The 23,272-nt window shown below is 36.7% G+C and overlaps 1 protein-coding gene across 1 annotated transcript in view; it reads right to left on the minus strand.

Annotated features, from left to right (window-relative positions):
• Positions 1-23,272, minus strand: part of LOC141294268 (ephrin type-B receptor 2-like) — an 86,035-nt gene that overhangs the window by 25,461 nt on the left and 37,302 nt on the right. The window lies entirely within an intron of this gene.

The following is a 23,272-nucleotide window of genomic DNA, read 5'->3' on the forward strand; positions in this document are numbered from 1 at the left end:
ATTGGTCATGGTTCCTCGTCGTTATTTAATCTACTCTGAAATCTGTTATGTTCTCTTCAAAAGGAAGGCGGACTAATTTTGTGGTGTGCTGAAAACAAATAAAACCAGGTGCAATTTCTACACACGAAAACCACAAGTCTGTCGAGCACAACTGGTGTTTTGTGTCATTGAATTTGTGAATTATAGAGTTTATTTTTTATCAGCGTGCTTGGTAATTGCGGAGGAAAGAGTGTCAAACCTTATATTAGTGGCTCTGTTGTGTCGGACTTGTCTAACCTGACTGCTGCTCAAAAGAAAGTTCCCCCCATTTATTAGTGAAATAAAAGTCCAGGGTGTTCCTAATAGCTATTAAGCATTAGAGCGTGGCATACCGGGTCAGAAAAACTCAATGGAGATGCTCAGGAACGCAGTTGGAGCTGTGTGGGGTTTGGAGAGGCTGGGATTTATGGCCCTTGCCGTCTCCAAGGCTCAGGCCCTTTAAGACACAGGCCTCTCCTTCGGCGCACACTTCTTTATGAAAAAGCCACTCTGTGGGAAAGCCCGTGGCTGCTATCAGCTTGAGCTTACGATCTCTGGGGTTGAAGGAGAGCTTAAGTGGCTTATTCGTGTGCTTATTTCCCGCTCTCAAGATCCCAGAATGAGTTGTAAATCTGTCTCAAATGCACAGGTGATGGAGGAGGTCTTGAGTCCAGTGCTTAGAAGAGCACTGTTTATTTTCAGTAGTTTTTCTCCCTAGAGGTATCAACATATTGGCTTTTAATTAGTTGTGGTTAATGATATAATTGTCTGTTTTGTTTGTTATGTACAGCATAGGCTAAATATACATACTCCTTAATATGTCATTTATTTACATTGTATTTTATTTTGTTATTTTATTTTAAATTAAATCTAACTTGTCACCCTTTATTGCTAAAGTAAAAAGAAATTAATTAATAAAAAAGAAATTAAAAATAAAACCTCCAACCTGACTTCCCCTATTTATTAATACAATAAAATAAAATAAGAAAAAACATAATTTAAATTAAAATTCATTCAACGTGATTAAATAAAAAAATATAACTAGCCTAACCTGACTTCTGTACAAAGAAGAGTTCCCTTATTTATTACCAAAATAAAATAAAAATATAATAAATGTAAATCTCCCAAAAAATACTATGCCCAAAATTTCAAACAATAAAATCCATAGATTGTGAAACACTTTTTAATTTTCATTAACATTCACATTGTGACCAACTTTTTATTTTTATTTATTTAATTTTTTTAAAGAAATTAATACTTATTCAGGCCACATTAAAATAAAAAAGTGACAATAAATACTTTTATATTGTTAGAAAATATTTTTTCAAATAAATTTGAATCTTTTAAAGTTTCTATTGATTAAAGAATCATGAAAAAAAGTATCATGGTTTCACAAACCTATTACATATGCACAACCGTGGGCAATCGAACAATGTTTCTTGGGCAGAAAATCAGCATATTAAAATTATTTTAAAGTAAAAAAAAAAAAAAAAAAAATAAAATAAATTAAATTAAATTTGTCCAACCTGACTTCCTGTATAATATTCTTCCATATATTAATAATTATATAATTAAATAGAATTATATAATTAATTAATTAATTAATAATAAAATAATTAAAATTAAAAATAATTCATTGTGACAAAATAAAATAAATTCTAACTTGTCCAACCCGACTTCTAGTAGAGAAGTAGAGTTCCCTCGTTTATTACCAAAATGAAATTAAAATATAATAAATGTAAATCTCCCAATAAATACTATGCCCAAAATTCCAAACAGTAAAATCATAAATCTTATAATTTTTAATAAAATCTCATTTGTCCAACCTGACTTCTGTACAATATTCTCCCATTTATTAATAAAATAAAAAAATAAAATATTTAAAATTTAAATTAATTCAGTCTTTCAGACAAGTGTCTAAATTAAATAAAATATAACTTGTCCAACCTGACTTCTGAACAAAGTAGAGTTCCTCTGTTTATTACCAAAGTCCCTTTAAGGCAAGTCATGTCACTTGGCGGCCATCTTTGAAACGCTACTTGGGCATTCAAATGCAGCTTCTATCTCTTTGAATGGGGAAACATTAAATTCTCCAAAACTGTTCACCAAGCTTAAGATTAAATTTCATGTTTTAAATCACCAAATAAATCCAACAAGAACTGCCCCATAAATATGGTTCCTTGTGCTCCTATAGCGTTAAAAAACGCTTATTTTTCAGGCAAGATGAGCCAGTGCGCATGCGCAGTATTGAGCGCACGTCTCAGAGCACCTATTGTTTCTATAGCAACCTGGGCTTCTAACGGTTGTAGCGAATCATGTCTCCCTTCTAGTCTTTACCGCTTCTAACGGCAGCTGCGGTGACGCGCTGACTTTACTAATCAATAATTGGCTATTTCATTAAGAAGGCGGGGCTTCGCGGCCATAATGAGCGTTGCATTTTTCCCCATTCAAAACTACACGAGTGACATGTCTTGGGTATTCTATAGTCTTTGTTATTACCAAAATAAAATGAAATATAATAAATGCCATTTCTGTATGTTTGCAATATACGCTTGTAATCTACAGTGCTCAGTAATCTCAAATAATTGCGATCAGACAATTATGTAACAATAGCTACAGGCCTAGCCTGCCCTGTGGCCTATGACCAGCAGGCGTTCATTTATCCAAATATACTTATTGGAAAACACAGGCCATAATGCTGAACAAGCTGTAGTCTTGCTGTCCCTGCCAGTTAATAAATATATGCCAGAGGATAATGAATGGCTTCCCAGGACTCGGAGCACTACGGGAGGGCTTGTGAATCCTCTGTCAGTATGCACCGTCGTGCTCAGTCCAACCCAGAGCTGCGCAATAAAAGGCAAGCGACCGGCAGCATCTTGTCAACCTTAATGTTAGTATGCGGTATCAACAGAGGCCTAATAAGCCAAGCAGTCAGGCTTCCTCAATGGGGAAGCATACATGCATCTCATTAAACACGGATATATATATTAAAGGCTGATATATGCGCTTTGTGTGCTGCATTTACATTAAGCTCTGCCTGTCTCTGGTAATCCAATCTGGACTAACGCAAACAGAGTCAAAGCATGTACAACAGCTCACAGGGGTGAACATATGCTGATTTGAGAGAGCTGAGAAGGCAGAATGTTGCGGTTTTCCGGTTACCGGAGGATGTTTTCCTCATGGCGGGATGACAGCCTTCCATCACAGTTCAAATGAAGTAACAGTATCACAGGCGAAGAAAGTGCATTCACAGTCATGACTGTAACAGCTAGTGTCTGTTCTACTTTTGCAGAATTCCAGTGTTTTCCAACAATTGCTCTCTATGGTACAGTTGATGAGTACTATTTATCTGCAAGCCTAGGTGCTTAACTTTTTCCTGGCAGACAGAGTGTTCGGACACATTGGAACGATCACACCATGCGCCGCACGCGGTCTCTGTGCGTGACGTGCAGAAAACATAAGCATGAGGAATAGATAACATTTGCATATGGGCGCTAAGAAAACAACCAGATGGGATGGAACAGTCATGTTTAAAAGTTGGATGGAATAATGATGAGCTTATAGATACAAACACATCCAAACAGTTCATTGGTTATGCATTCATCACAGTGCTGGGCATCAACATTTATATGAGCTGTTCTTCTGGATCTAATATGACAGGCATTGGGTTTTTTGCACTATTTATGGCAATTACAGTATGCAATAGTTTTTGAGGCCCGATTCATGCCTTTTTGCCAGTGTATCTTTATTTCAACGTCTATAAGATCTGTAATAAATAATATACTGGGTTTACCGCGTTAATTCCACTCATATAAGTTTATTGGGCTTTAATGGGGCATGGTCTTGCAAGCACAAAAAACAGTTCTTGAGCTCTGATCCAATCGAAGCTGGTAAATAAATGCCTCTCAGGCATTATAACTAGCCACGTCATGCTGGATTCTTTCTTAGAATCCCAAGAAATACTACGCTATAAATTAAACAATAAAATGCATAGATTATGAAACATTTTTTAATGTTGACTAACATTAACATTTTGCCAAATGAAGAGGCTTTCTTTGCTTTTTTTTCAAATCAGCATATTAGAATGATTTTTGAAGGATCATATGACACTGAAGATTGGAGTAATAGCTGAAAATACAGTGTTGACAAGAATAATATTCATTTAAGCATATTCATACAGTTACTTTCAATTGTTATATTTAAAAATAAAGAATTAAATAAAAATACCAAACACAAACTTTTGAGTGGCAGTGCATATATGGGCCATTCTACAGAATTGGTGCAAAGTCACCAAAGAGTTAATTTGGTGACTTTGTTTTAATAAAAAGTATTTTTCCACAAATTTTGTATGAATGCAAATTGTATAATATTCAAGGTACAGGTACACATTTCTAGTAATTGTGCTGCATTTTCAGAAAGTTTTGGAATATTTGTCCTCTCCCTAAATTTGTCACTACCGAAACACAGTAATATATAATTTAATAAAAAGGGTTATATTGACTTAAGATTTTGCATTACATCAGTTAGGTAAATATATTTTTTTGCTGTTTTATTAAAAAGTTTTCAGAGGTAAATCAATAACAATCACAATTTTAACAATATTTCAAGTGTGAATTATGAAATTTGTTGTATTTTGAATCCAATTTTTCTTTGTAAAAGGCAAAAAGTTGATCATACTGATGTCAAATTTAAGGACTCGTTAGATTAAATATACATTGAACCAAACACTATCTTAAACTCTTTTTTTTTAATCATAACATCTTTATTTTTGACAAAACATCCCATGTTTCGGTTGTGACTGCACATTTTCAGTAGTGACAATAATGTTTTGGTCAAACACTAATAAAACATACTAAAATCCCCAAAAATTGGAATAACTGTACTAAAATCATGTTTATTTCCCCAAAATAAAGGATTTTGTGTTCCCTTTTGTCACTACTGAAACAATGAAAATACAATGAATGTTTCGGTCGTGACTGTTACGGTAGTTTACATTAAAAAAAAAAATCACAATTTACAAAGAAAATATAAAATATAAAATAGACACTATTTAAAAACAACAATGGAATAAAATACAAAAATATTTCAATATCATTTTCATAAGTTGAAATTTATGGATTAGGATTCGGGACAGCCAGCTCCCAATGGAAAGTACCAAAAAAATTATGATTTTGTATATATCAAGCTTATTTTAAATATTATTGTGTGTTTCAATAGATAATAGAATGATCTTAGTAAGCATCTAAGATTTAAATACTTAAATGCTTTTCAAATGTGTTTTTTGGTTGTGGGACAACAGTTTGCACCACTTCTGTAGAATGGCCCATGTATGCAAATACACAAAAAAACACATACATCTATTAAGTCCAAGTTAGTGTCACCTGAGACCGAGTTCTTAATAATAGGTGCGTAATGAGTGATAATTAGGGACAGGGTGAACTGTGAGTGAGTAAAGAATGTGTAACCAAAAGCTTGGCTTAATCATTATATAAAAGGCTCTGACTGATGTGGAATGTTCTCTCAATCCCATTGGCTCTTCACTACGAGTCTATATAATAGGTTTGGAAGGCATGTGGATCTCATTTGGAGCCCATTTGGAGTTGTGGTGTGGAAGAGCGACATAGTGATTTGGTAAGGTTGGTAGAAGTAGCCCTTGCAGGTCAGTGCTTATAAATTTCGTCCACCCCCGTCGACTCCCCTAGCCCCTTTTACGGTAAAACTTCCCCATGGCAAGTTTTTCCCAGCACAATCCAACAGCAGCTGCTGTTCTTCTACCTCACGGGAGCGTACGCTGCGAGTATCCCCTATTTACGAGACTCACGTCCAGAGAGAGCCTGAAAGGAGGGGAAGAACCAGCTACATTTGCATGTAACTTTTAGATTCCTAAAAAAAAAAAAAGAGAGAGAAACAGTGCGTCTGGCAGGCGTCCCTATTTCCCATCTGTATTGGATTGAGGGTTTTATGTCTCCGCAGAGTTTCCAGTGCCGTAAAGCAGCGCACCCCCTTTTCAGTTCATCAAGCTTTAAACCATCTGCACTGGAAAAGATTGAAGCATTAATGTACTCGTATACACACCATAAGCTAATTCAAAAATAGGCACTTCAGCGTCTTAAGAAGATTGCAGACACTTACAGAGAGTTTGAGTCTAATCTGAAACCCTCTGCACAGTTTCGCTGCTCTAGGAACTCTGCTGTTTAGAGAAAACCCGGCTACGTCTGCAAATGGCAGCTGTCCAATGACGTGCATTAGCATTCTTTCTTTTATGCATAGATGCATAGTCAATGGGTATGATGTATATAGACTGCCGTCTGACAGATCTCATGATCTTCACAGACAAGCAGAGGTCTGTTGGCACGTCGCATCTAAACAAAGGAACCTGCTCTTTCTGTTAACAGAGAGGAAGACAAATTATATGAACTCTTACGATTTTGTTATCCTGCCATGACTTATTTAGGTCAAGACTAAGCACAGTGAGCTAATCATGTGAGCCCAAGCCCGTTCGTAATTTTAGCCTTGGATCTTGCTCTAAAAATTACCTAGGGAACTACTGGCTCCTAAAATGCACATTTTATCTACCAAAATACAGAATACTCACATATGCGACTAAATATTCAACTCTGGGCTACTAAATGATGTCTAAGCATAAGTTTAGCACAGACTTATTTTCACTCTGACTGAGCACTTCAGAGTTTCACTCTGCGTCAAGCGATCTGTGCTTTTTTCAATTCATCTCAATAGATGCGCAGCGTACCAATATTTGACGTACTGTAAGTGATAAAGGCACACGACTCGCCGACGCTTTGCTGTTTCCCACACATGCAAAGAAAGAGAGAGAAAGCGAGAGTGTCTTACATACCATGCAGAATTGACACGCTACATTTAAACAATATTATTTGTTGTATTTTTGTGTCCAAATAACAGCTCATTTTGAATTCTTCAGTTATTAAGAACAGAAAAGATACTGCCAGTTTCTCCGTTAGTGGGCGGGAGTAATGCGCAAATGGCAATCTCATTGGCTGGTGCTCACCTATTATCATCCGTGTTTTGGTTTCAGCAAATCAGTTTGAGCGAATGCAGATAATGTGGTTATTATTCATGAACCCAGCAGGTCATTAATCCTTTGTGCATTTTACATTGTTAATAGAAGTAGAATTTGTAGTATTATCATTATCTTATTAGTATTATTGTTACCCCCCCCCCCCCCTTTAAAAAAAAAAAAAGCACCACCACCAATCCTAAGTTTAGTGAAAATAACAAATATGCATTCATACACAGTTACCAAGTTTTAATTCGAATTACTAAAGTTATATCATTAAATAATGATTAATTATCATAATATATTATAATGCTTGACTGACTGCTGTTAATTAAGTACATTCAGATATTTAAAAAGCTGTGCCATTTTACGAACATATGCTTTTTATATATATACTCTACCAGTCAAAAGTATTTGAACAGTAAGATTTTATTTTTAAAGAAGTCTATTCTATTTACCAAGCCTGCATTTATTTAATCCAAAGTACAGCAAAAACAGTACAATTTTGAAATATGTTTACTATTTAAAATAACAGTTTGAATATACTCTATTCAAACAGCATTTATCTGAAATAGAAATATGTTTTAACTAGGGGTGGGCATAGATTAATTTTTTTAATCTAGATTAATCTAGATTAAATCTTGGAATTAATCTAGATTAATCTAGATTAAAATGGCTAATTTGAATTCTGCTGAAGGCATTCAGAATATGTGTGCTACCCAAATAATGACTAAAAGTAAGTCTTTGAGAATGGATCATAAAGCTCATAAAGCTGTTCTATGATAATTTGTTGATGAAAATAAATTATGTTCAATTAGATGTACTTGTGTTTACTAACTAACTAACTAACAATGAAATTATTTTTTCTACCTATTAGATTGTGTTTTTTTAACGTCAACACCTACCCAACCCATTACATGTTACACCGTACTTTTATTTTGACAGGTTGCCATGAAGTTTCTGTGTCATACAGTATGATATGATGCTAGTTTTCTCAAATGAAACGGTAAAAGTGACACTCACAGCAGTTTGGGAGATTGAGTTTATTTGTTCATGTGAGATGAAAATGCCAAAAATTACCGGGAGCGTCATGTGTGTTTCAGAATATGCGTGTAGTAAAAGCTCGTCTCCGCCATGCATACATACAGCTAGGCAAACGGAACATATCAGATTCATATTAAAACGGTCTTTTTGCATTTCAGTTTTCACATACACTAGTCCATATCGCGATTTGAATTAAGTGACAGAGCAACATTTGATTTATGAATCCAAAAAACGACGAATTTACGTGGCATTTCGCGCTATAGTAGATTCTGTTTTCATGAATGGAGGACGACGCGATCCTGTCTGTGTTTTGGTGGAGGAGACTTAAACGCGCGACCATATTCGGTATACATCCGCGTTAAACTATCAAGGTGAAAGTCATCATAGCTTGCGTAGTTTAGACCCAGCTCCTAACCCAAATTTGAGAATAGATTAACGGCGATATTTTTTTTATCGCACGATAAGAGTTTCGCGTTAACGCAGCACGTTAACGCCGATAACGGCCCACCACTAGTTTTAACATATCATCACTTCTGATCAATTTAAAGCATCCTTGCTAAATAAAAGTATTTTCTATAATTTCTTTAAAAAAAAAAGGAATGATGCTGAAACTCAAGCTTTGATCACAGGAATCAATTACTTTCAAATAAATGTGAAATATATTCAAATAGAAAGCAGTTTTTTAAACGTACAAATATTTCACAATATTACTGCTTTTGCTGTATTTTGGATCAAACAAATGCAGGCTTGGTGAGCAGAAGAAGCTTCTTTAAAAAACACTAAAAATCTTACTGTTCAAAAACTTTTAACTGGAAGTGTATACATACTGTATCATTTACTAGCAAATGGCAATTATTTTTCTAGAGGGCTGAAGTTTCACAAAAATCTATAATTTTCATTTGCATTTTATCTATTATATCATAACATGAATGTACATCAGTATTATGAACAGAACCTATTTAATTTTTACTGACCTATAACACAGATAGTAGTGTGATGTTTTTACCTTGCAATCTATGTGCAAAGAGTAGAAGTAGAGAGTAAATAAATGAAATAAAGCAGAGGGTGTTGCTTGTATATTTTAAAGCCTCAATGAATTTCAGGGTCATATCAAACAGTGGTTTCATACAAATTATACTAGACATTTGTTTATGCTTTTTAAACATTTCAGAACAACACGATTAACTTCTCCACTTTCAGCAATATATCAACATGTCTAATTGAGCCTTTGCACCTGTCACTGCGGTACTTCACTAATCCAGGATGATTACAGCAAAATCCACTGTTCTTTGTGAGCATTATTGGCCTTGATTAAATGACTAAATGAATCCTGGTTGTATTGCATTTACTGTTGTCTGATGCGTGCGTGAAATGTTTTCAAGCACCAGTGCAATAACGCACTTATATTATAATTTTTTTGTAATGAAATGGATATTTTATGCACTGGTCACTGCATAGTCAACAGCTCTTGCAGCCTGCCCTGCATACTTATGAAGGCCTTTTCCCTGGCTAATGCAAATGAAACAGCCCTTACTTTCCTCCAATGACACCTGATGTGATTAGTATGCAACAGCATGTGACGGGACGGGAGCTGTGATTTTGGACTCTGCCAGTGCTCCAGGTGTCCGGTGCAGTCTCCTGCCCGGCTGCCCCCTGACCCCACCTGGCACCTTCCATATGTGCCCTCTCTGCCACCTTCTGTCACAGTGCTCCCACATCGGCCACCCGCTTTATATTTGTGATGCACGGCGTGAAAAGGGCAGCCTTCTCGGGGAAAGATCCATGTCCGAGGCTGAAAAAAAAAAAGCACGGGCCAGCTCTTCGGCTTTACAGGTGGCAATCTACATCCATCTGAAAGCCTCATTGAGGTGAGCACATATTGAATACCGCAATGGACGTCTCTCTCGGCAATAAGGTCAAGACAGTAAAATACGAGAGTGCACTTCTCAATTACACGGCAATAGAATCATCTAGCTCAGTATCGCCACTTTCTCCGGAGGCTGCCGGTGGCATCGCTGTCTCTGGTGGCCCGACAGGAGTTCGCCAAAGCAATTCTGAAGATAATTAAGTCATAAATCTTCCACCAGCACCCGACAGCGCCCGAGCCAGATTACCAGACCCAACTCTGCATAATGTAATTCAGTCATACAATGATTCCCCCCATCTGATAAGGAACCAATTCATTTCCTCAGGTATTAAGCAAAGCCTGACACATGTGGTACTGCTCACCTTGGGCTAATGAAATGGATAAACAAACAGTATCTGGAGTGTATAATGCTGAATGACACAATAGAGTACGGAGTGAGCTGGCAGAAGGAAACGGCATATGGGTCGGCCGTTTATCTGGGTGTGCCAGACTCTCACGCAGAAAGCTAATGGCCGAGAGCTAATGTTGCCAGGAGTTTTCCGTGATGGACAACAACTGTTACGCTCAAACAGTGCGTTAGACTGGAAACACGCTAAGCAAAATGCAGAAAAAAAAGTGTGACCATCTGTAACAATCAAAAAGTTTTAGAAGCACACTATTAAAGTGACCATGAAATCAAACTGTATTTTTCTTTTTACACAGTGTTAAAGTATTCATCATAAATGATTTATCCCTGCACGTCGTTATTTTTTTTATTCTTTTGCACTTGTAATCTTTACTCAAATCATAAACCTCCCTCTCTCAATGACATCTCTTCATGATGTAACATTTAAAAAAGCAGTTAAAGAAGTAGTTGACTTTCAGAACAAAAATTTACAGATAATGTACTCACCCCCTTGTCATCCAAGAGGTTCATGTCTTTCTTTCTTCAGTCGTAAAGAAATGTTTTTTGAGGAAAACATTTCAGGATTTCTCTCCATATAATGCACTTCTATGGTGTCCCCGAGTTTTAACTACCAAAATGCAGTTTAAATGGAGCTTCAAAGGGCTCTAAATGATCCCAGCCGAGGAAGAAGGGTCTTATCTAGCGAAACGATCAGTTATTTTCTAAAAACATTTACAATTTATACACTTTTAATCTCTACACAGAGTACACACAGAGCTAGACAAGACGAGCATCTGAGGTTAAAAAGTTTATAAATTGTAACTTATCTTTAAAATAATGATCGTTTTGCTAGATAAGACCTTTCTTTCCTCGGCTGTGATCGTTTAGAGCCATTTGAAGCTGCATTTTGGAAGTTGTAACTCGGGGGCACCATAGAAGTCAAAGAAACCAAAAGTAACCTGCTCTATCTTGTCTGTCGACACGTTGTCAGTGTCCTCTTTGTTCTGCAATGTATTTTTCACTGAGTGATGATGTGTCGCATGAGAACACATTCGCCTCAGTTCAAGCAGCATGTGAACAGAGCATCTCTTCCTCTTTACTACTAGTTATAGCATGAATGAACATTAGAGTTATGTGGTCTCATCCGTAGAAAGACGGCAATACACCATAGTCCACTACGGACTCCTGTTTGAGTTGTGTGTCGGACAAAATGGTGGATTTGACATTATCAGATCGTCTGTCAATAAAACTCCCGGAGAAGGTTGAAATCCCGTCCTACATTTCAGAAGCCTTTTTACTTGTATATACGTCACAATATTAAGTAAAGTCTATCGCAACTTTTGTTTCATGCCAACTTTAAATGTATTTAGCAATTTGTGTTATGGATGTTTTTTTTTTCTGATCGCGGAAGTCACGCCTGATACTTAACCTGAAGAATACTTTGTCTGAATTTCCTGTCTCCATTGTTTCTAGTCAAAGTTGTGTATATTCCGAGCTGTTAATCTACTGCTAAACCTATTCAAATGTTTTTAAAAAGCACATGGCTCTATAGCGCCATCACTTTGCAATGTCACACTGACCGTCATTTGTCAGTGTCTTACTCCTCAAAGTTTAATGAGTGTGTAAATGACACAAAGCTGCTGACGTTAGCTACATTAAAAATAGATGGACGCTATTTGAATGGGTTCCTATGGAGACCGGAACGAAAGCACCCAATATGACATTAGAATTCGTAATGGCGGCAATCATCGTTTACTCAGGAAAAAGGTCTATAAGAAAAAAAAACATAGTAAAACTGATTAAAACTGTAAATTAAATGTAAACATTTATAATTAAATTGCAACTCTTTCTAATTAGTTGGCTAACGTTTAGGAATAATACCAACTCACATCAACCAAGATTAATAAATGCTGATAAGTGTAATGATTCTAAATATGTGACCCTGGACCACAAAACCAGTCTTAAGTCGCTGGGGTATATTTGTAGCAATAGCCAAAAATACATTGCATGGGTCAAAATTTTAGATTTTTCTTTTATGCCAAAAATCATTAAGAAATTAAGTAAAGTTCATGTTCCATGAAGATTTTTTGTAAAATTCCTACTGTAAACATATCAAAATGTAATTTTTGATTTGTAATATCCATTGTTAAGAACCTAATTTGGACAACTTTAAAGGTGATTTTCTCAGTCTTTTTGATTTTTTTGCATCCTCAGATTTCTGATTTCAAATAGATGTATCTCAGCCAAATATTGTCCTATCCTAACAAACCATACATCAATAGAAAGCTTGGTGTATAAATCTCAGTTTTGTCAAATTTAACCTTATGACTGGTTTTGTGGTCCAGGGTCACATATTACAATGTTTATTTGTGGCTATTTGACCCCAGAGGGTTAAACACATTTATTTTATTTGAATTATTTAAGAAATATAATATGTAATGTATGTAATAAATATTTCTCTGTTGCAAAATACACTGCTGCAATGAATTAAAGACATGGCAATTGATATAAAGCTCGACCACATGGTGTTTAGCAAATACCGTTGACAGAATTGTTGATTTTTCAGTTTCTGTTCATCCATCTCTGTACGGGGAAGAACAGAAATATGTATAAAATGAAGCTGACTGAGCCATGTGGCTCTATTTCTCTCTATTCTCGGGGAGAGGTAAGTTAAACGACCCCTTGAGTGGCACTTCCCAAGTGCTTCCCGAATGTAGGCAAATCACAAATTGCAGGTGATCTGTCACACACTGCTCTAATAAAACTTCCAGAGAGAGGGACACCCGGGCGGACGCTTTCTATCCTTGCCCTGATAAATGCCGGTCTCAAATGTGTGCGTTAGAGTAAAGTGAAGGGCCTGGAGTCAGTTTGGCTTTACTTGATGACTGATTAACCTTGCTTGCCCTGTTGATGCAGAGCTGCAGGGGACAAGGGAGGAAAGCCAAGCAGAAGGGAAAGGTAAAAGCTGTCTTTGTGTCTCCAGCTGCCTGACACAGACACGCACTATTACTGTAGCTGCCCAGAGCTCAAGGCCTTCATTCCAGTTTGCCTCTGTAAAAATTGCCTCAATAAAACATTGTGCCTTTCTTCAATACGGCTTTGTTAAGCTTTCTGCTGTGCCATAATTAAGACAAATCACTAAACTAATAAAGGCAAAGCACGCTGTTTTTGTTTAGACCTCTAAGGGACACTGATCCAGATTGCTGCTTATGCTGTTGTTGTTGATTATCATCACACTAATATGTACGTAAAAGGACACTTAAGCCACTTAATGTATGCAAATCACTGCATAACAACAAATTAACAAACCATGCGGTAATTATTTTAAAGGAATTAAACACAACATATCTAGCTAATTAATAAGTTGAAGATCCAAATTGCAGTTTCATTGCAGCTTCAAAGGTCTCTACTCTATTTAAGAAATAAGGGTCTTATCTATGGCAAAACAATCTGTCATTTTCTAAAAAAAAAAAAAGAAATTTACAGACTTTTTACCAACAATTGCTTGTCTTGCACTAACTTTGCTATGTGCATCTACGACTTCACACATGACGTCCAACTTCGAAATAATTTTTTTTGTACGTTCACTATGTAAACACTGGGTTGGTACTTCCGCCTATGTAATGTGTGAACTTTCCAACATGATTACGTAATACGTGAAGTCGAGCTAGTGCAAGAAGAGCATTTGTCATTAAAAAGTATAGAATTATTATTATTTTATTTTATCTTTTAGAAAATGACTGATTGTTTTGCTATATAAGACCCTTATTCCTCGGCTGGGATCGTGTAGAGCCCTTTGAAGCTGCATTGAAACTGCAATTTGGTCCTTCAACCCATTGGTTCCCATTGAAGTCCACTTTAAGAAGAAGAGTCCTGGAATGTTTTCATGAAAAACCTTAATTTCTTTTCGACTGAAGAAAGAAAGGAATGAATATCATGGATGACATGGGGGTGAGTAAATTATCAGGAAATTGTTATTCTGAAAGTGAATTTATCCTTTAAGTACATCCTATTTATTTGTTCAGGGCTCCATTTTGTCTGTAAGACTCATTCAGACTACTTCAAACTGAATTTATTTTTATCCATTAAACTCAAACCCCTTGAAATAAGAGGTTGGCAGATTTTTTCTGCCATTTGATACTCTGATGAAAAAAAGTTTAAGGGTCTTTAAAAGGATAAAGGACCCTTGACACAGTTTTACAATGAGCAAGTTCATTCTGTCCCTAATGCCAGTTATATAAGTAGTTTCAAATGTTCTTTGCACACTTTTTGCTCTATGGTCAAAATTATTTCTGTTATGGCAACTCTCGGAAAGTTTAGCATGGTAATGAATATGATAATGTTAATGTATTTGGTTTTAGCGGAATAGACCTGCTGCTGCTGAATTGCTGGTTATTGCTGTAGTTGTAGATTATTGCTGCTGAAAGCAAGTACAGGAACTTCCTACTGCCAAAGCATATGGCGATACGGTGCTGTGAGTATTTAAGACATACTGCTGCTGCACAAATAGCTGATCTATACAGGTGGAGCTGGGGAAGGTGGAGGGTTTCAGAGGAACTAACAGCCATTTAATCGTAAGCCTGCAAGCTCATTGGTTACGTACACAACGTGAACCAATCAGCTAGTGCCAAGTCATATAACTCGGTGACATCATCAATTACGTTAACGACCCATCAGCCTGCGCCATCTAGAGTTTCAAGGCAGAACTAGGCATATAACAAACATTAAGTGGTGAATTAAAAGTACTAAAACTTTTTAACATAAATGTCTTCAGAAACACTAACAGCCAACAGATAATCTGGATTTTTTCATTAACATTGCATTTAGTGTAAACAACCAACAAATGTATCTGCAAAAAGATGTATGGCGTGTTTTCTTTTTTAGAAGTTGATAAGCATATTTATTGTACACGCAATTATATGCTTTGTCATTTATTACTTTTTGATGTTTACAACCCTATCACACCCTCTTATTGGGTCGAAACCTACTGTTTGAGAACCACTAGCCTAGAAAATAAAAGCGTCGTAAAGAAATAAATTCCTCAGCAGTGAAAAATGGCCGAAGAAAGTGAACCATAGCAGCTTTTTGCAGCTTTCCTCACTACTACATTCTGGGTCAATGCAGAGAACACCACCAACCTGATACTTAGTGGGCAGTCGGGTCATAATTCATCAAGATCTGGAAAAGAACTCTCCAAGGCCAAGATCATAACACTCTCCCCATAATAGCAGTGTTTATGAATTGTTCATCCCTTAATAAGTGTGCACAAGGACAGTTTAAGCCCATGATGTATCATGCATAAGTATAACTCGTGCTCTAAAGACCGTCCAGCATACAAACATACAGAGTTTTACTCCCTTTGTTTGCTGTTCTTTCAGCCACTTGATTCAAGCTTCAACTGTATTATGTGGGAGATCGTGACGGACAGTGTGAAAAGGCCTGGGAGAGGATGATAGCAGCAGCTGTGGAGAAACTTCCTGAAAACAATGCCTGAGAATGCAGAGAGAACATCTACCGCAAATCTCATCGTCGAGATCCAAAAGGGGGCCACTGAGATAAGAAAACAAATACTTTTTACGGCAATCACTTCTAATTTTCTTATTTGTTTGTTTCTCTTGCAGAACACGCCTGTCCTCTTCAGCAGCCAGGCTTAAAAACGTGTCTAATTAAAGCTTGCACATGGATACGGACAAAACCCCGCACACAAACTAGTGCGAGCACAAAACGAGAAGGGGGAAGCTCGAAGCCGCCTTTGCTAATGAGGGGTGACAAGATGTTTATGTAACCCCAAAGCCCTCCAATCCAGACGAAATTAAAGGCCCGGACAGCCTGACCCAGGCCCCTCAGTCCTAGTGCCCTGTCCCAGGGGGCCCGGTCCGCTAACAGGGAGCTGGAGTGAGTACTTTCACAGCTCCCCCTGATGGAGGTCTGGAGCTGCTAATCCAAAGTGACAGGCGGAGAGGGGGTAGAACGTCCCAACAGCAGGGAGGGACCCCAGAACGAAGAAAGCACGGGTTAAAGCAGGGCACTGCCGAGTGAAAACATATGGAGAACAATCTTTCTATAAAAATTTATATAAAAGCAAAAGCAATTCATTATGTAAAAGGTATTCAAGGAGCCATATCATGGAAAATTGGATTTTCCTTGCTCTTTTGAAATAATATAATTCGGTGTACTAAGCAGACCATTCACTGAAACAATATAACGGGACAGCTTAACTGTTTTAACATTGTTTTTGATTTGATTTGAGTTTAAAAACTATTTAATTAACTTATAACTAACATTTTACATTCATGTTAATGCATTAAAGTTTACATTTACATACACTGCTGTTCAAAAGTTTGGGATCAGTAAGTTTTTTAATGTTCTTGAAGTCTTTAAGCTTGATTTTTTTTTTTTTTTTTTTTTAGAACCTGATACGTATTTTCACTGAGAAAAAAACAAAAACAAAACAAGAACAGGATTTACTTTACACTGCTTTTCAAAGTTTGGGGTCAGTACAATTTTTTCTTTCTTACTTTCTTTGAAAGAAATTAATATTTTATTCAGCAAGGATGTGTTAAGTTGATAAAAAAGTAATACTAAAGACTTAGAAATAGGGCTGCAACTAACGACTATTTTAATAGTCGACTAGTCACCGACTATTGAAACGATTAGTCGACTAATCGGATAATTATTCAATTTTTCTCAAATTTAGCATGAGATTGCTTTAATTATGTGGAAAATTATAGTAAACACAAGAAAGAAGGGGGTACTTCAATGAAAAATGCATATTTTGCTGCTGATAGGCCAATTCATACTAAAAGTAAATAAAAATGCCCTGTCTAAAACCAATTAGGCACAGTGCTCGGTCAGTACAGACATAAATGCATAAATTAAGAAACTCTATAATTTTTTTAATGGACAGGCACATTTGTTTTATAAGAAAAAATAAATTAAAATCAACTAAACATTTTCTTCCTGTAAACCATCAGCAGCAATAAAACAGTAAACAAAAATGTATATCCAAAACAAAACGTATTGGCTTCCATGTTATTTAAATCTTACCGAGGCCAGCCAAACTCCGTTTCATTCAACTGTCCGACGTGCTTTCTCTTTAAATGTTCGTGCATCACAGAGGTGCTGCCGTGATGCGCAAGGACTGCTTTACAAACCATGCAGATAATCTTTTTATTCGCCGTAGCAGGCTAAAATGCTCCTAAACTTTACGCCTGTTTCATACATACTCAGTCTGCAGTGCGTCTACAGTCCGTGTGCGTTACGTATGCGGTGCAGAAGAAGCACAGACTCGTTTTGCTTTCACACAGAACGCATTTGCAGTCCGTACATTGTGAACGTTCTAATCCGTTAACATGGGTGTGGAAAAAAAAAACGCACTGCAGACGGAGTATGTGTGAAACGGGCGTGTTTTGGTACGCGCAGCTGCTGCGTTGGACGCCGCCATTTCTGTATGTTATCGCTCAGCATAGAAGCTGCGTATGTGCGACTCTCGGCAGAAAGATGCCTCACTCGGTTGTCTGGCAACAACATCGACAATGAAATTCATTGTCGACTATTTCTATTATCGATTTTTGTCGACAACGTCGACGAATCGTTGCAGCCCTACTTAGAAAATATTTATATTTTGGATAAATGCTGTTAAACTTTTTATTCATCAAAAAATCCTGAAAAAAGTTTTTATTAAGCATCACAACTGTTGCAGGGATAGATAATAAATCATCATATTAGAATGATTTCTGAAGGGTCATGTGACAATGAAGACTGGAGTAATGATGATGAGAATATATATCATATATTTTAAAGTATATTAAAATAGAAACTGTTTAAATCGCAATAATATTTCACTATTATGTGGAGGTTAGAAAACAACAATAACAGTCATCACCATCATAACCATCTTTAAAAATTAAATCTTAAAAGAACTTTTTACACATTTTATGAAATATTTCACTAGCCTATATAACTATATATTTGTAACTAGGGGTGGAACGGTTCACAGAAGTCACGGTTCGGTTCGTACCTCGATTCAGACGTCACGGTTCGGTATGATTTCGGTACAGTGGAGGGAAAAGCAAAACAAAAATGCAGAAGGCAATTAGATGTATTTCCACTCACATACCCAAACAACCGCTGAACAACGGCAACACACAGTCCTCGTCTTTTCCACCACTCTCTCGCCTGTACTACTGTAACTGACTGGAAAAGCGAAGTTTTCCCAAACTTGCGATCTAAGGGGCCGTTCACATGTCGCGCATAAAAACGCGTGAAAAACGCTAGGCGCGCCTCTTTCTTCAACAAAGCGCTCGGGCGCTTGCGCTCCGGAAGCGTCTGCCGTTTCTAAGCAACCATCAGCTGCGCTCTAGCTCCAAGCCTATGCGTCTCCATGCATTGTTTCTTCTATTAGCGTCAAAATAATGGGGGCTTGACAAATCATAAAGTTCAGGAAATCCCTGGACCACAATCAGAGCCGGCCCTCCCTATAGGCGAACTAAGCGGCTGCTTAGGGCCCGGCCGCCACTAGGGGGCCCCCACTAGTGATCCAAGTCATTACGTTGCAAAGCGCGTGGCTGTCACTAACCAAGTTTCCATCCAGTTTTCGAACTTTTTTGTTAATCGACAAAGAGAATATGCGTAAAATAAACCTGCGAAATTTGCTGTCCAACCGGCCTTTTACCGATAAAATGGTGTGCATAATGACCTCATCCCTAAAAAAAAAAAAGAAACCGTGACATAAGATTTGGTATCGCAAAAAAAAAAAAAAAAAAAAAAAAAAATTGCCCTTGAGCTGTTTCCATACATAATTTCGCCTATATTGCGTAAATTATATAGGCTAGTAGCCTGTTCTTTATCCATTTGAAACAAAACCTAATACTAAATGTAAGTGTCAAGAGGTATTTTTTTTTTTTTACTTTGTTAGACTATTTACTTGATCATCAACAATAATCATAAAAAGGAGCAGTTGTATTTCTATCATTTTTTCTGATTAACTTTTAAATAGGAATGTTAATTTCGATTATTTCTCCTGACAACCGACGGTCATTTTTAACCGTTAACCGACAAGGTTATGTTAAAGTACAATTAAATGAAATTTTAATTAATACGCGGCTGTGACCCATAAAAAATACCTAAATTTGTTTTCCATGGATTAATTTTATACACGCAAAAAGCAGCATAAACAACAGAATGTGAGGATTCACATTGTCACGCACCTGCAGCGATTCTGCAAATGGAGGAAAACATTATAAAAGCTATATAAAAGAAACAAATAGATATGCAAAATATATTTTTCTAAATAAATAATGAATTAACAAAACGAAAAAAAACGTGAAACAATTAGTAGCCTATATCAACCTATGCAGAATTTAGTTTCTTTTTTCTGATGCGCTTTTGAGAAAGCGGCATCCTTTTTGTTTTCTTTTTTACAAAAGCAGACTGTTTGTTTTTAATGTGAATGTGCATAAATAAAATAAATATTTAGAATAGTTTGGAATAATGTCTTACTACTCTTATATGACCACAAACGAAGGAGTAGGCTATTGTAAGTTTCTTCCACTTTTATAAGGGGGAAAAAAATCAAGTGAGCGTGCTGGCGCCTCCTGCGCGCAGTTAAGCATTAGGCTACTAACTGGATCGACAACGCGGCTTCATTGTCAAAATAAAATACAGTCAAACATATTGAAAAACATGCTGTTTTATTTCCTCTCATTTTAGGACAAATCATTTAAATTTAATGGAACGATACTCATAACACAAGAACAAAAATATAAGAAGCTACTAACAAGCCAAAACGAGTTAATTTAAAATGTTGTACTTATCATTCCAATATCCACATAAAACAAGATTTTCAGAACAAAATGAATACATTTTAACTTGCAACGTAGCCTACTAAAGGAACATTAAATTAAGATATGTATGTTTGAGAGGTAACTTGTCAGTTTAATCAAATGAATATGATTTATGCGTTTTTTGAACTGGAAAACGGTGCTTTAACATTAGCAACACGAACAGGGACGCTGCCTCACATTTATTTGCCTCTCTACAAAAAGTGTTTCCAAACAGATTTTTGTGACATTTGAAGTATGGATTAAGAATTAATGTTCTAAAGTTAAACGAAAAAAGATTGTTTTGACACATAAGAAATTTAATCGACAAGGCATTTCCATCAGCTATGTCGAAAGCGCAAATTCCGAAGCTTTACATGTTTTTTTGTTTTTGTTTTTTTTGTGTTGTTTTTTTTCCCACAAAAAAAAATCTTTGGATGGAAACCTGGCTACTGGCAATACTCGATTTTTTTGCATGCTTTTGCAAGGCAGGGCCCCAAAATTATCCTGCTTAGGGCCCCCAGATGAACAGGGCCGGCCCTGACCACAATGATGGACCGTCGAGCTGACAAAAAATTGCAGAGTGCCAGAGAATGTAGACGGGCTCTGATAGACCGCATACATAGGCGGAGCTCGGCTGCATCGACGCCAATCAGAGCTTCAGAGCTAAAGCGGGGCTAAATATTAGCTGTCCCTAAAGAACCCGCGTATCTAACAGTAGTTCCGCATTACATTAATTATTTTGCAGGCAAGTTTTTTTTTTATTTTCATACCGTGTATTCTCCGTTTAAATTCATGCACCGAACCGTGACCCCCGTACCGATTCGGTTCGAAACGAATACATGTACCGTTCCACCCCTATTTGTAACGTTTGTATTTTTTGATGTTCTATTGATTCTTATATGTGACCCTGGACCACAAAACCAGTCTTAAGTCGCTGGGGTATATTTGTAGCAATAGCCAAAAATACATTGAATGGGTCAAAATTATTGATTTTTCTTTTATGCCAAAAATCATTAAGAAATTGAGTAAAGATCATGTTCCATGAAGATTTTTTTGCAAAATTCCTACTATAAATATATCAAAATGTCATTTTTGATTAGTAATATGCATTGTTAAGAACTTAATTTGGACAACTTTAAAGGTGATTTTCTCAGTATTTTGATTATTTTGCACCCTCAGATTCCAGATTTTCAAATAGATGTATCTCGGCCAAATATTGTCCTATCCTAACAAACCATATATCAATAGAAAGCTTATTTATTGAACTTTCATATGATGCATACATCTCAGTTTTGTAAAATTTAACCTTATGACTGGTTTTGTGGTCCAGGGTCACATATATGCTTTTCTGTCTATAGCTGATTTTTTTTTTTCAGTTTACACCACAGTTTCATCCAGAAGATCAATAACTAACTATGCTATCTTGCTTAGACTAGCAAAAACCGCATGTTTAATTCTAAGATCAGAGAGAGAGGGGAGAATTATCACGCTAACCAACTGCTTTGCTGAAAGAAACCTACAAATGGACTAAAAAAGGTGAAAATAGTAACATTATAAGTATCTCTAGGGGAAATAATAATAATAAAAAAATAAATAACACAAAAATGACTAAAATGACCCTCTTTTAGAAAAGAATGGGGTTGAATTAAAAGAAAAATTAAATTACAAATACTGAAATATTTAACAAAGACTTTTAAGTTTTAATTGCAGCCCGAGTATGCTTTTATAAGCAGTAATGCAACATAAATGTAAGGTTTGGGTAATGGCACAAATTCTCGGCAGTTCTCCAAGAGGAATATGTGGACCCATAAAGCTTGGGGGTAAAAAAAATTGGCTTTTGTTTCAAAGATGCTGTTCAGCTGACTCAGTTGAAGCGAATCTAACAATCCTTCTGTTTTCAGCCGATCGGTCGTTTCTTGTCCAAAGAAACATCGAAAGCCTCATCATTCAGCTCTCATGGCAGTTTCACATACGTTCACAAGTCCCCTAAATGTCTCAAGTGCACTTACTGTAACTGTTGAGAGACTGAACGTAAAAAGTTGAAGTCTTTACAGGATCCCTCCAGTTTATGAGAGCGAGTCTAAATCCGCCCTTCACCTTTAGGACCTGCTGTGCACATGTATGTTTTCTAACTCGAGTTTCACTGACAGTTTTTAGCATATTGTCTCTGCACTCACATTTCTGTGTTAATTGGATTTCCCCAGCTGACTGAATGAATGCGAGTGAACTCAGTTTGGAGGGAGTAAATAATTTGAGTAGGTCATGTGTGCGCTGGCACTAGATGGTTATATAAGTTGTGTTATGATGAGAGCACAGCAAATGCAAATCTACTCAATCCCCTTTCTCAGCATGCTTCGGGTCAACAGTCCCATCAGTTGTAAGTTCCCAGGATGCAAAAGACTTCTCTTCCAGCATGTTTTTTTGCACAACAGCTTGGCTAAAAGCTCCCCTGAGTGATGCAAATGTTGGAAAATTGTTGAATTTTGAAGTTAGCGATGTGTCACAACCAATTAAAATACTGTCAAACACTAGAACAAGGAGCTTTACTAGGATAAAGCGGGGATGGGTTTGATGATCTGTCTGTAGCCAGCAGGGATGAGGAACATAAAATAATGGCTGTCTCTGTTTGAGCCCCTAAGAGCTCCCAGTACCATTCTGGCACGATCAACCGCACATTTCATACAGACACTTAAAGTACAAATCAATGCTGCAGCCCCTCTGAAATAATTGGAACACAGTAATCTAAACCACAATAGCATAAGTGGAAAAAAAAGCAGACTTCTGTTGCCTTCGCAATGGCAGCGGCTGATTGTACAATGTCTCCCAGCCATGGCCGCTGCCTCAGGAGAGGGGAAAAAAAGGTTTGTCTAATCAGTAGCAAGAAGCTGTTTTTCATTAAAAGTCATCATTGGCTGGAGAGATCCTAGGCTCCGGATAATCTGTCCCACTATGGTTTGGGTCCGTTTCAACGTGCATCACATTGAGTTTTTTGGGAATTATGTCTAATCTCATGGTGACATGGTGGGATGTGAGCCAAAGAGTGTAATCAGGATGTAATCTGGAGGTAACAAAGAGAGTTACACAGTATTCTGTTTAAC

Source organism: Garra rufa, chromosome 20, assembly GCF_049309525.1.
Source record: "Garra rufa chromosome 20, GarRuf1.0, whole genome shotgun sequence".
NCBI classification, from domain to species: Eukaryota; Metazoa; Chordata; class Actinopteri; order Cypriniformes; family Cyprinidae; genus Garra; species Garra rufa.